Source organism: Hylobates moloch, unplaced genomic scaffold (assembly GCF_009828535.3).
Source record: "Hylobates moloch isolate HMO894 unplaced genomic scaffold, HMol_V3 SCAFFOLD_15, whole genome shotgun sequence".
NCBI lineage: Eukaryota > Metazoa > Chordata > Mammalia > Primates > Hylobatidae > Hylobates > Hylobates moloch.
Genome location: NW_026652290.1, coordinates 45,943,483 through 45,955,810, shown reverse-complemented (window position 1 = coordinate 45,955,810; position 12,328 = coordinate 45,943,483). Strand labels below are relative to the sequence as shown.

General features: G+C 48.7%; 2 pseudogenes; one reads left to right on the top strand and one right to left on the bottom strand.

Moving 5' to 3' along the window:
* The first annotated feature begins 5,912 nt into the window (after positions 1-5,912).
* On the top strand, positions 5,913-7,535 carry LOC116484226 (zinc finger and BTB domain-containing protein 45-like; annotated as a pseudogene).
* Positions 7,536-10,140: 2,605 nt separating this feature from the next.
* LOC116484225 (glycosylphosphatidylinositol anchor attachment 1 protein-like) overlaps positions 10,141-12,328 on the bottom strand; it is a 2,355-nt pseudogene continuing 167 nt past the window's right edge.

Sequence of the window (12,328 nt, the reverse complement as noted above, 5' to 3'; positions counted from 1 at the left end):
GATATGAACAGGCAACAGCTGGGTTTCTGAGTCAGAAAGACTTGGTTAATTGCTAGTTGCTAATTGCTTAGGCGAGTAATTTAATTTTGTTTAGTCAGGTTCCTCAGCTATAAAATGCAGATGACAATACTTATTCCTCCAGGTTGTGGGGAAAATGGAGATTCTAAGCACGATGTCCATTTCACAGAAAGATACCAATTTGGTGGCTTATTTTCCTTTCTACCTTCAGAAGTGGCTATCCCTGCCACCCAAACAGACCCTTGACTCTCAAGTGGATGGGGTCCCATTTGCACAGGGGGAGACCTTACAGCCTACGTGGAGTCTCTACTTACCACTTAGTGAGCATTGTATCCACTCAGGGGCCTCTGTGGGCATCCGTCTCCTCTGCAGCATCTTTCCTCCCCACCGCTGGGTCTGCACATGACCCCCTCCTTGGGTTAGGCCTCTGATCAGTGATGACCTTGGTATGGTGGTGATGGTCAGTCTTGGCAACAAATGAGCCAGTTTATATCATCAGCTATTCAATAAAACACTAATCTAGGTGCCACTGTGAAAGTATTTTGTGACATTGTTATGTACATGTTGTTACAAATGTGCATGATGCATTTACGCAGTATAGAATTTTGCCTGGGTGCCAGCCTGAAGTCTGTCCAACAGATCATAGCCATGTTAGTCCAACAGTCACAGGGGCCAATTGATTAAATTATTTTATCTCCCTTGAGAACTAAAAATAAAATCCTAAGCCCCCCGCCTGACTTAACAGACCCCCTGTTGGCCAACAGAACCTCAAATAAATCTTAAAATTCTTGGCCATGACAGGACAGGAGGTCAGACATACCTCCCTGTACCTCCTTCCCTCTTATGGTTTAGACCCAACAACTGAACAGCATTAATGTTAAAATAGAGATCATGAGACTGACAGAACAGACTCTTTGTGGCAATAAGACCCCAAATTATAAACAGGACCTAGGGCCATGCCAGGCAAGGGTTAAGTCTTGTACCCTACTCTTAAAGAATAAACTAGATTCTAACTACCACATGGTTTTTATTTTTCTCTAGCAGCCAAGCAAGCACTGGCTGTGAGAGAAGCAAGATTAAAACAATTACAACTCACCCAGTTCACAGATGCTGAGTAACTGATCTCCTGCCCCCGACAGCTTTCACTGGACAAGGGACTGATTTCAGTAACTTTCTCCTGATAAGAGACCATCCTCCATGGACTGGTTCTGGCCAGTTTTAGAGGCTGTGCCTTTAGAGAGGCTGAGTACCTTCATGTCCCTGCTTCACTTTTTGATGTGTAGGGCCTAATTATAATACATTTAAGTGTCAAGTCTCCACCCCAGAATGAACATGCATGTTTATTGAATATGCATGTGTTAGGACCTCTTTTATGAGTATTCTCATAAAATGATATAGCTCCTCTGATATCCTGTTGAGTATGTATATGTATCCAACTCATTTGGCTCAAATTCCTGTCCTCTCCTTCCCTCCCTGGAAGTGCCTGCCTCTGGCCTTGGCTGTAGGCCACACTTCCCAGCCTGTCATAATGGCCACCTTGCAGGCTGCAAACCTTTATAAGAAATAAAGCTCTCTTTTCTAAATTTATAAAATTGTGTGATTTTTCAGTTGATGCTCTCTTTCTACACACACACACACACACACACAATTTATACAGAAAGAAATCTGGAGAATGTATGTGGGAATGGATATTAAGTGTGTGGCACCATGGTGGAAGTAACATAAAGATGGATTAGGCTAAATTTATGAATGTTGGCCCACTAAACAGAGATTCTGGATTCAGGGTTGTAGGTCAAAGCTTTAGAAAGGGCTCCAAGGGTTGGTTTGATGGGTTACTTGGTTGGTTGCTTGCTTCATTGGTTGGTGCTTGCTTGCTTGCTTGGCTGTTTGCTTATTTGTTTGGTTACTTGGTTGGTTGGCTGAAACAGAATCAGAGTTTACCTAAGGTACATAAAGTTGAGATGCCACAACTTCCTTGGTTTATGTGTACAGGATGGTATGCAAAAACTCAGGGAGACTGGATTTATTATGTCAGACCTGCTCACTCACACTGGAGGGTCTACAGAACATACCTCTCACAATGATCATGAGAAAGAATATTGTGAGAGCAGCCCAGTATGCTGGAAGAGCTTTGAGCTTGTGCTCTCAGTAGGCAAAATGTTACAGCAGGAACTGCAGCCGCTGGACTGGGATCTTTAAATAAAATGAGGATAATTGAATCCTGGGGTGGCAGGGAACATGGGCTGTCCTTAATCACCAAAGATGAGGTGGGTGTGGTCACCACAGTGGAAAGCAATGTCAAAGCAGCAGTCGGAATGGTTTGACTCACGGAAACCCACGGCATTGTGTAGTCCATGGTATCCACAGGGAGAGCTAATGGGCTGTACCAAAGTCAGTTGTTCTTTAAAAAATGAAGAATTCTAGGTCAACTGAATAAAAGACTAACTCAAATTAATGAAACACAGATCTAAAACCCTCAATCAATTCCCAGACTTGAGCCAGTTCACAGGCCCACAACCCCTTAAGTGAAGGGGAGGCTGGGTGATCTTGGGGAAGTACGCTGCTACATTGCCAAAAATTTACATTGTTAATCTTTTTCCCAGTCTTCCCCAAAGGGACCTACAGCCTTCCACCAGGATGACTGTGACTTAGAGAAAAGAAAATTCTCAGATATTTGGGGAATTACTGGACACTGACTCTGATTTGACAGGAATTCCCAGAGACCAAAATCATCACTGTGGTCCACCAGAGTAGGGACTTATGGAGGTTAGCTGGTGGATGGAGTGTGAGCTCATGTCTGTATCACAGTGGATCCAATGTGTCCCTGAACCCAGCCTGCGGTTGGAATAGACACATACACAGCAACTTTCAGCATCCCTACGTTTGTTGTTTCACCTACGGACTGAGGACAAGTATGATAGGAAAACCCAATTATGAGCCACTAGGACTGGTTTCACCTAGTAAAAGAGTAAACCAAAAGCAAGAGTGCATTGAGTGCTACATAAACGCTCTCCAAAGGGTGGCCTTGGTAGAGAAGGATTTCAATAATCAAGCAGATAGGATGACCTGTTCTGTGGACACCACTCAGCCTCTTTCCCCAGCCACCCCTGTCATTGCTCAATGGGCTCATGAATACAGTGGCCATGGTGGCAGGGTCGGAGGTGATGCCTGGGCTCTGCAGCATGGACTTCCACTCCCAAGGTAACCTGGCTGTGGCTCTGAACCACCTCCATCATAGAAGAGGCAGTGTCTTGTTCTCACTGAAACAGACACTATGTATGAGAATTTCCCCTCCTACCCTCAATGTTTCTGTCACCACTGATAAATTGTACTTCATAAAAATCACACTACTGTCTAGACTTAGAGTGCCTTATCCACCCTCATGGTCTCCCACACCAATTGGTTCTCCTCATCACTATTACCCCTAGTGACACACCAGCAAAATTTTCATTTCCCGTCCCTCAATCTTATGCTCTGCTGGTCTAGAAGTCTTGGTCCCAAAAGGAGGAATTCATCCCCCACAATACAAAGAAATGGTTCTACTGAACTGGAAGTTAAGATAGTCCCTGTCCACTGAGCTCCTCATGCCTCTGAATAGACAGGCAAAGAAGGGAGCTACCGTGCTGGCAGAGGTGGTTGATCTTTTTTTTTTTTTTTTTTTTTTTGAGACGGAGTCTCGCTCTGTCCCCTAGGCTGGAGTGCAGTGGCACGATCTCGGCTCACTGCAACCTCCGCCGCCCGGGTTCACGCCATTCTCCTGCCTCAGCCTCTCCGAGTAGCTGGGACTACAGGCGCCCGCCACCACGCCCGGCTAATTTTTTGTATTTTTAGTAGAGACGGGGTTTCACCATGGTCTCGATCTCCTGACCTTGTGATCCGCCCGCCTCGGCCTCCCAAAGTGCTGGGATTACAAGCGTGAGCCACTGCGCCTGGCCTGGTTGATCTTGACTACCAAGGGTTAATTGCTTCTACTCCACAGAAGTAAGAAATAATACTTCTGGAATACATGGGATCTCCTAGGGTGTCTTCAGTGCTACCTACTACCATGCCCTGTGATTAATTTAATGGAAAACTACAACAACCCAATTCAGGCACAGCTGCCAATGGCCCAGTTCCTTCAGGAAGGAAAGTTGGGTTATTGCCCCATATAAAGAATCAAGACCAACTGAGTTGCTTGCTGAAAGCTAAGGGAATACAGAATGGGTAGTAGAAGAAGGTAGTTATAGTTACTAACTAGGAACATGTGACCAGATACAAAAATGAGGACAGTAATTGTTGTGACTTTGACAAGGGAGACAAGGCAATTGAATGGGGAGTGAATAGTCTTTTCAAAAATGTCCTGGGACAGATTGATGTCCACATGTACAGACTGAAGTTAGTCCCCTCCCTCACACCATTTATACAAGTTAACCCTAAATGGATCAAAGACCTAAATATAAGAGCCAAAAGTTTAGTACACGTAGGAGAAAATATGGGACTGAGGCTTTGTGACCTTGGGTTAGGCAATGATTTTATAGATATCATACCAAAACCACAAGTATAATAGAAAATATAGATAAGCTGTACTTTATAAAATTCACAAACATTCGTGTATCAAAGTAGACTTTCAAGAAAACGAAAAAATAATTACAATGTGAGATAAAATGTTTGCAAATCCTATATCTAAGAAGAGAATTGTATAAGAATATGTTTGGGCTGGGCGCGGCGGCTCACGCCTGTAATCCCAGCACTTTGGGAGAACAAGGTGGGTGGATTAGAGGTCAGGAGATTGAGACCATCCTGGCCAACATGGTGAAACCCCGTCTCTACTAAAAATACAAAAATTAGCCAGGTGTGGTGGTACATGCCTGTAGTCCCAGCTACTCAGGAGGCTGAGGCAGGAGAATCACTTGAACCCACGACGCAGAAGTTGCAGTGAGCCAAGATCATGCCACTGCACTCCAGCTTGGCAACAGAGCAAGACTCCGTCTCAAAATATATATATATATTTTTTTCACAAATATATATATATTTTTTTCACAAATATATCTATATATTTTATTATTGACATTCACAAGTCAATAGTAAAAAATAACACAATGTTAAAATGGGGAGACAATCTGAATAGACATTTCTCCAAAGAAGATATACAAGCGGCCAATAAACACAAAAACATGCTCAATCTTATAACTCATTTAAACAATGCAAATCAAAACCAGTGAGAAAGCACTCCACACCCATCAGGAAGGCAATAACTAGAGAGACAGATAACAATAAGTTGTTTGTGAGAATGTGTGGAAACTGGACCCCTCGACGTTGCTGGCAGGAATATAAAATGATGCTGTCCTTTGAAAAGCAGTCTGGCACTTTGTCAAAAAGTGAAACACGGAGTTGCCATATAATATAGCAATTGTACTCCTAGATCTGGAGAAATGAAATCATGTGAAAAGCTTGTATGTGAATGCTCAGAGCAGCATTATTTAGAACAGCCAAAACGTGGAAACAACCTAAATCCCATAAACTGCAGAAGAGATAGATAAAATATGGTGTAGGTAAGTAACAGAATAGAAGTCAAACATAAAAAGTAACAAGCTACTGATACATACCATGAACATAAATGAACCTTGCAAACTTTGATAGAAGCCAGTCACATAAGACCCAGTGTTGTGACTTCATTTATATGAATGTTCTAGAATAGGCAAATCCATAGACTGAAAGTGATTACGGATTTCCTAGGGCGGGGCAGATCAGGGAAATGGGCAGTGGCTGCTGATGGGTACGTGGTTTCTTCTGGGTGATGAATGTTCTAAAACGATGGTGATGGATACACAACTCTGTGAATATACACAAACCCCTTGCATGGTACGCTTGAAATAGATGGGCTGGATAACATGTAAATTATATCTCAATAAAACTGTATAAAAATAAAGAGAAGCGCCCGGAAGTGCTGCCTTGGGGTGAGAAGGCGGCCACGGCCGGGTCTGGTGCCTGAAGAGGAGTCGGAGTCGGCGGCTGCAGAGGCTGTGCGCCACATACACCTGCAGAACTTCTCACGCTCTCTGCTTGAGACCCTCAATGGGCAGAAGCTGGGTGGGCACTTCTGCGACGTGACTGTGCGCATTCGTGAAGCTTCGCTGCGTGCGCACCGCTGCGTGCTGGCAATCGGCTCGCCCTCCTTCCAAGACAAGCTGCTGCTCGGCCACTCTGAGATTCGTGTGGCTTCGGTGGTGCCCGTGCAGACGGTGCGACAGCTAGTCGAGTTCCTGTACAGCGGTTCGCTCGTTGTGGCACAGAGTGAAGCCCTGCAGGTACTCATGGCTGCGTCGGTGCTTCGCATAGACAGTTATCGACGAATGCATGCAGATTATCGCACGCGCTCGAGCCCCGAGCACCTCTGCACCCGCGCCCCTGCCCACCCCTGTGCCCCTGCCACTCGCAACTGAGCAGCTGCGTCACCGCCTGCGCCACCTGCTGGCTGCGCACCCCCGGGGCACCCCGGTGCCGCGCACAGCGGTAAGCAGCGCCAGCCCGCGCGTTTGCAGCTGCCTGCGCCCCCGACACGTGCCAAAGCCGAGGGGCTTGGTGCCTACCCCTCACTGTCCGCGGCCCCTGACGACCGAGGTGACAACGATGACGAGGAAGCTGACGATGAGACCGATGGCGAGGACGGCGAAGGTGGCGGCCCGGGAGAGAGCCAAGCACCTCCTTCCTTCCCAGACTCTGCTGCCGGCTTCCTCACTGCTGCCGCTGACAGCGCGTGCGAGGAGTTCCCTGCACCCACTGGCCTCTCTGACTACAGTGGTGTGGGAGGGATTTTCTTCCGGGATCTGGGGCAGCTGAGGACGTATTTCCAGACAGCTATGTAACCGCTTGGCACGACAAGGATGGCGCTGTCCCCGAAGGCTGTCCCACCGAGACCCCTGTCCAGCCTGACTGCATACTGGCTGGACCCCGCCCGCCTGGCATGAATACCCCAGGGCCGCCCGTCGCACTCTTCCCCTTTCACTTGGGTGCTCCCGAACCATCCGCACCACCCCCTTCAGCACCATCTGGGCCAGCCCCTGCGCCCCCACCCGCCTTCTACCCCACACTCCAGCCCGAGGTAGCCCCCGGCACTCAGCTGTGGGAGGCCCCGGCTCCCTCTGCTGCTCCCACCACGGCCCCCTCAGGCACCTCTGCTCGCACTCCAGGTGCCGAGCCACTTGCCTATGAGTGCGGCCACTGTCGCAAGACGTTCAGCTCAAAGAAAAACTACACCAAGCACACGTTCATCCACTCGGGGGAGAGGCCGCACCAGTGCGCCGTGTGCTGGCGATCCTTCTCGCTGCGCGACTGCCTGCTCAAGCACATGGTCACGCACACCTGCGTGCACGCCTTCCAGTGCGTGGTCTGCGCCAAGCCCTTCACGCAGAAGAGTTCGCTCAATATGCACATGCGCACTCACCGGCCCTAGCGCGCGCCCTTCCCCCGTCTACTGCAAGGTCTTCTCTCACTACGCGCTGCTGGAGCACCACCTGGCCGCGCACCCCGCGCCCTGATGGGGCTGGGGCCTGGTCTCGCCCACTGTGGATCCGCAACCTCCCGCACAGGCTGCCACGCCCGCTTTCCCGCCAGTAGGCCACGCTCCCTCCTGAGCGCAAGTCCTCTTTCTCCCTTCACCCCTTTCTCCATACGCCCAAGTCCGCCTTACTCCTCTCCTCCATGTACTTGAACCTTCCAGGTGGTGCTGGGCTGGGGCTGGGGCTGGGGCTGGGGCTGGGGCTGGGGCTGGGCCTGGGCCTGGGACTGGTTAGGGATCAGACCACCTCTGAGAGCTAGACCATTTCCAGCCTAAACCGGGCGCTCAGGCCCTTGGACCCTGCCCAAGATTTGACTCCGGTTCTCGCCGCGCCCTCTCCTGTGGTTGGGGTGGGGACTGAGGCCGCTCTCCTGCTCCAGTGTCCGGCTGGGCAAGGTCCCTGGCTCCGTACCCAAGCCATCACTCCCTCATGGGGCACCTAAGGAGGCTCAAGTGGACCCATCATATATGGGGGCTGGTCCTCGGGACCCTCACTCTAATAAAGGACTGTAGGCCATGGTGCCTAAACAATAAATAAATAAATAGAAGCTGTAGTTCACAGCCCCCATGGGGCCTAAACAAACAAACAAACAAACAAACAAATAAATAAATGCTCTAGTTCATAGTCCCCTTGTGTTAGGTGTAGTCCTATGACAAGCCTTTGCCAAAGGGAGACAATGGACTAACATGAGCCACTTCCAGAGCTGGCCCACAAAAGCCTCCAGTGCCTTTCTCACACTCTCCCCTTCTACTGATAGATGCAGATGGGAGGAGGTCCCAGAGATGACGGAGGCACCTGATGGTGGAAAGATTCTGGGTTCCTGCATGGCCACGCAGAGGGGAGCAGCCTCTACCCTGAACGCCCAGCCAGCAACCTCTGGTGGGCCCAAAATATAATGTGAAGTCAATGAAATCTGAGGGAGTCATCTGATACTTCAGCACACGTAACTAATGTATCTGCTTAAAAACTTGGCCGGGCGCCCCGTCTGGGAAGTGAGGAGCGCCTCTGCCCGGCCGCCCCGTCTAGGAAGTGAGGAGCGCCTCTGCCCGGCTGCCCCGTCTGGGAAGTGAGGAGCGCCTCTGCGCGGCCGCCCCTTCTGGGAAGTGAGGAGCGCTTCTGCCCAGCTGCCCCGTCTGGGAGGTCTACCACAGAGGCCAGAAGCAATGTGGGGGCTGGACGTGGTGGCTCACGCCTGTAGTCCCAGTACTCTGGGAGGCCGAGGCGGGTTGATCACTTGAGGCTAGGAGTTCGAGACCAGCCTGGCCAACATGGCGAAACATATGAAAAATACAACTGACAAATCAACCAACCAACCAAGCGACAACAAAACAGGTCTACCCTGGAGTCATACTCTAATTTTTTCTATTTTCCTCCCTTTCTGATCCTTTATCCCACTTTCTTTATCTTCCTCTTCCTTCTCCTTCTTCTTTGTCAAATAGAGGATTGAGTTATTATCATTGATCCATAAAAGTCCCTCTCTCATTTATTTTCTTTAATTCCCACCCCCCATTTCTATTCCCCATCTTCCCATGTGCAACCTTCCTAATATGTTTGATATGCATCTTTTTGTTTGTATGTACTTTTAGAAAATGTTTATTGTTTTGTGTGCAAAAAAAATAAAAAATAAAAAATAAAAAAAAAAACTTGGCTGGGGCCGGGCACGGTGGCTCACGCCTGTAATCGCAGCAATTTGAGAGGCCAAGGCAGGTGGATCACTTGAGGTCAGGAGTTCAAGACCAGCTTGGCCAACATGGTGAAACCCCATCTCTACTAAAAATACAAAAAAGTAGCCAAGTGTGGTGGTGGGCGCCCATAATCCAAGCTACTCGGGAGGCTGAGGCAGGAGAATTGCTTAAGCTCAGGAGGCGGAGGTTGCAGTGAGCCTCGATCGTGCCACTGCACTCCAGCCTGGACAACAGAGCGAGACTCTATCTCAAAAGAAAAAAACAAAGAAAAAAAGAAAAAAAACTTGACCAGGGGCAGTGGCCCACGCCTGTAATTCCAGCACTTCGGGAGGCTGAGAATGGTGGATCACCTGAGGTCAGGAGTTCGAGGCCAGCCTGGTCAACATTGCGAAACCCCATCTCTACTGAAAATACAAAAATTAGCTGGGCGTGGTGGCAAGCGCCTCTAATCCCAGCTACTTAGGAGGCTGAGACAGGAAAATCACTTGAACCTTGGAGGTGGAGGTTGCAGTGAGCTGAGATCGCACCACTGCACTCCAGCCTGGGCAACAAGAGTGAAACTCCATCTCAAAAATAAATAAAATAAGTAAAAATTTAACCACACTGTTAGCTAAGTATTTTTCTAGACATTTAAACCCATTTAAACCCAGCCATTTTGTCTCAGAAAACTTTGTTCTTATGCAATGTTTGATTCTGTGCTAAATAAAACATTTAAATCAGAATTATACCAATCTTTAAATCTTTTTGCTAACACAGTATTTTCCAGGGCATTTTTTTTTTTTTTTTTTGTATTTTTTTTTTAAAACAGCTGACAGGCACTTGTTTTTTTCCCCAGAAGGAGGCAGAATGGGGTCCTTGGGTAGTCTCTGTACCAGCCTGGTGCCCTGGACAGGCAGATCTCACTTCCAGAAGAGCACATTCCAGAAAAGCAGCCAGCAAGGGTAGAAGCCCAGGGACAGCAGTGGGAAGAACAGGGTGCCTTAGGTGTGGTGCTCCAGCACACCCTGTGCCAGCGCTGCCAGGAAGAGCTGCCGGCCCTCGGCCAGTGACAGTGGTGCCTCCTGTAACTCCCGCCACAGGAATGGGCTGCCAAGGAGCATGGCTGCCAGGCTTGTCAACACCAGCAGGGCAGCATAGAGGGTCCAGGGCCCAAAGGCTCGGCGAGCACAGCAGCAGCACCATAGCAGCGGCCAGCAGGAAGTCCAGTCAGAAGTTGGTGAGGGCGATGCAGCCCAGCTGCAGTACTAGGTAGATCAGGGCTACCAGCTTCAGAGCCATCCAGCCCCTGTCTGGGACCTGTGTGCTTACCACCCTGTGCTGGGGGAGGGGGGACACTAGGGCCAGGGGCCCCCCTGAGCTTCTCAAGACCCACTCCGGCCTCATGCAGCTGCATCCACAGTTGCAGAGCCTTGAAACCAAGGACCAGGAGCAAGAAGCTGGTGGCAGGCATGTAGAGGCCGATGGAGGAGAAGCGGGACAGGATGGGGAGCAGGTAGAGGAAGAACGGCTGGTGCAGGTGCTCCAGGAGGTGGTTGAGCTTGCAGAACATGCCCTCCAAAGCCTTGTCCACTGCCACCAGGTCATACTTGTACTGGCGGAAGCTATTGATGCGACGCAGGGTTAGGGCCTCCATATGGTAGCACAGGAAGAGGCCATGGGAGGCCTGCCGCAAAATCATGAGCAGCAGTGTCTGCAGGCCCTGCAGCGGTTCGTCCAACAACGTCCAGTCCTGGGGCTGCAGCTTACCCTGAAGCGTGCACAGCAGGCCCACTTTCTGGCAGAAGGTCTGGAAGAGATTGAGCAGGTCAAGGTTAGGCAGCTGCCCACGGCAAATTTTATTCAGACATGTTAAAACCTTGATCCGTTTTATAAAAATAAAGGATAGAAATCCAATTTTAACTCATCCACTTTATTATTATTTTTTTTAATACAGAGTCTTGCTCTGTCACCCAGGCTGGAGTGCAGTGGCATCATCTCGGCTCTCTGCAACCTCCACCTCCTGGGTTCAAGCCACTCTCCTGCCTCAGCCTCCTGAGTAGCTGGTATTACAGGCATGCCTCACCCATGCCTGGCTACTTTTTGTATGTTGGCCAGGTGGGTCTTGAACTCCTGGCCTCAAGTGATCCACCTGCCTCGGCCTGCCAAAGTGCTGGAATTACAGATGTGAGCCACCATGCCCAGCCTCTAGCTCATTGACTCTTATTTTTAATTCACCAAAACTATTTTATCAGGATTATTTATTTTTTATTTAAATGACTCTATTTTGGGCCACATCAAAATTAACTGACTACAGATTCTGCTATCGTAAGTTTTCTTTAGGGATCAGTATTTCTTTAAGTCAACTTTTCAGGATCAAATTAAACACAACAAAATATTTTCCAAAATATTTTTCTTCCAACAATTTTTAGTCATAATAAGTTGTACCACATAAAGTTTTAACCATTATCCATTTTGCGTGGATTACTTGTATTATTAATCTTCACTATGAGAATTGAAATATCTCTAGTCAAAATGGTGGGGTCAAACCATTCTACTTTTTCAGTTTAGAGATTTAAATTAGTCTTAGCTTTTAGGAACATGCTGCTTGCCTAGAAGTCTCCATAAACCCCTGTGCCGGCCTTGCCCCATGGATGAAACAGAAGAGGATTTTTCTCAGAGCTCCTTACAAATTACAGGCAGGTGGAAGCCAACACATCACTTCCTATCATCCTGCTTAGGCACTGAAAGCAGCCTTCCAACTCACACATCCTGGCTGAGAGCCATGACTGTTTCTCTCTCTTCGATAAACACATACCAAGAAAAGAGAGTCTGTTTTAGACAAATAAATTCCCAATTTATCTAAGGGTAACTCAATTCCTCCCCTTCATCTTGCAGTTCAGTGTAGGGAGACAACGCTGGGCTTCACCCAGGATTTTCATACTTCCCTGTTTCTTAAGAACAGAAGGCTCGGTTTTATCCTGGGCAGCAATTTGCCAAAAAGGCTACCACTCCTAACTAACCTACCTTGTAGCTAAGGTGACCAGAACAAGTCCAAGCTGACTGGGCATGAGCAGAGGCACTGCGAGGGGCTCGCAGGGGCTGTCTGCC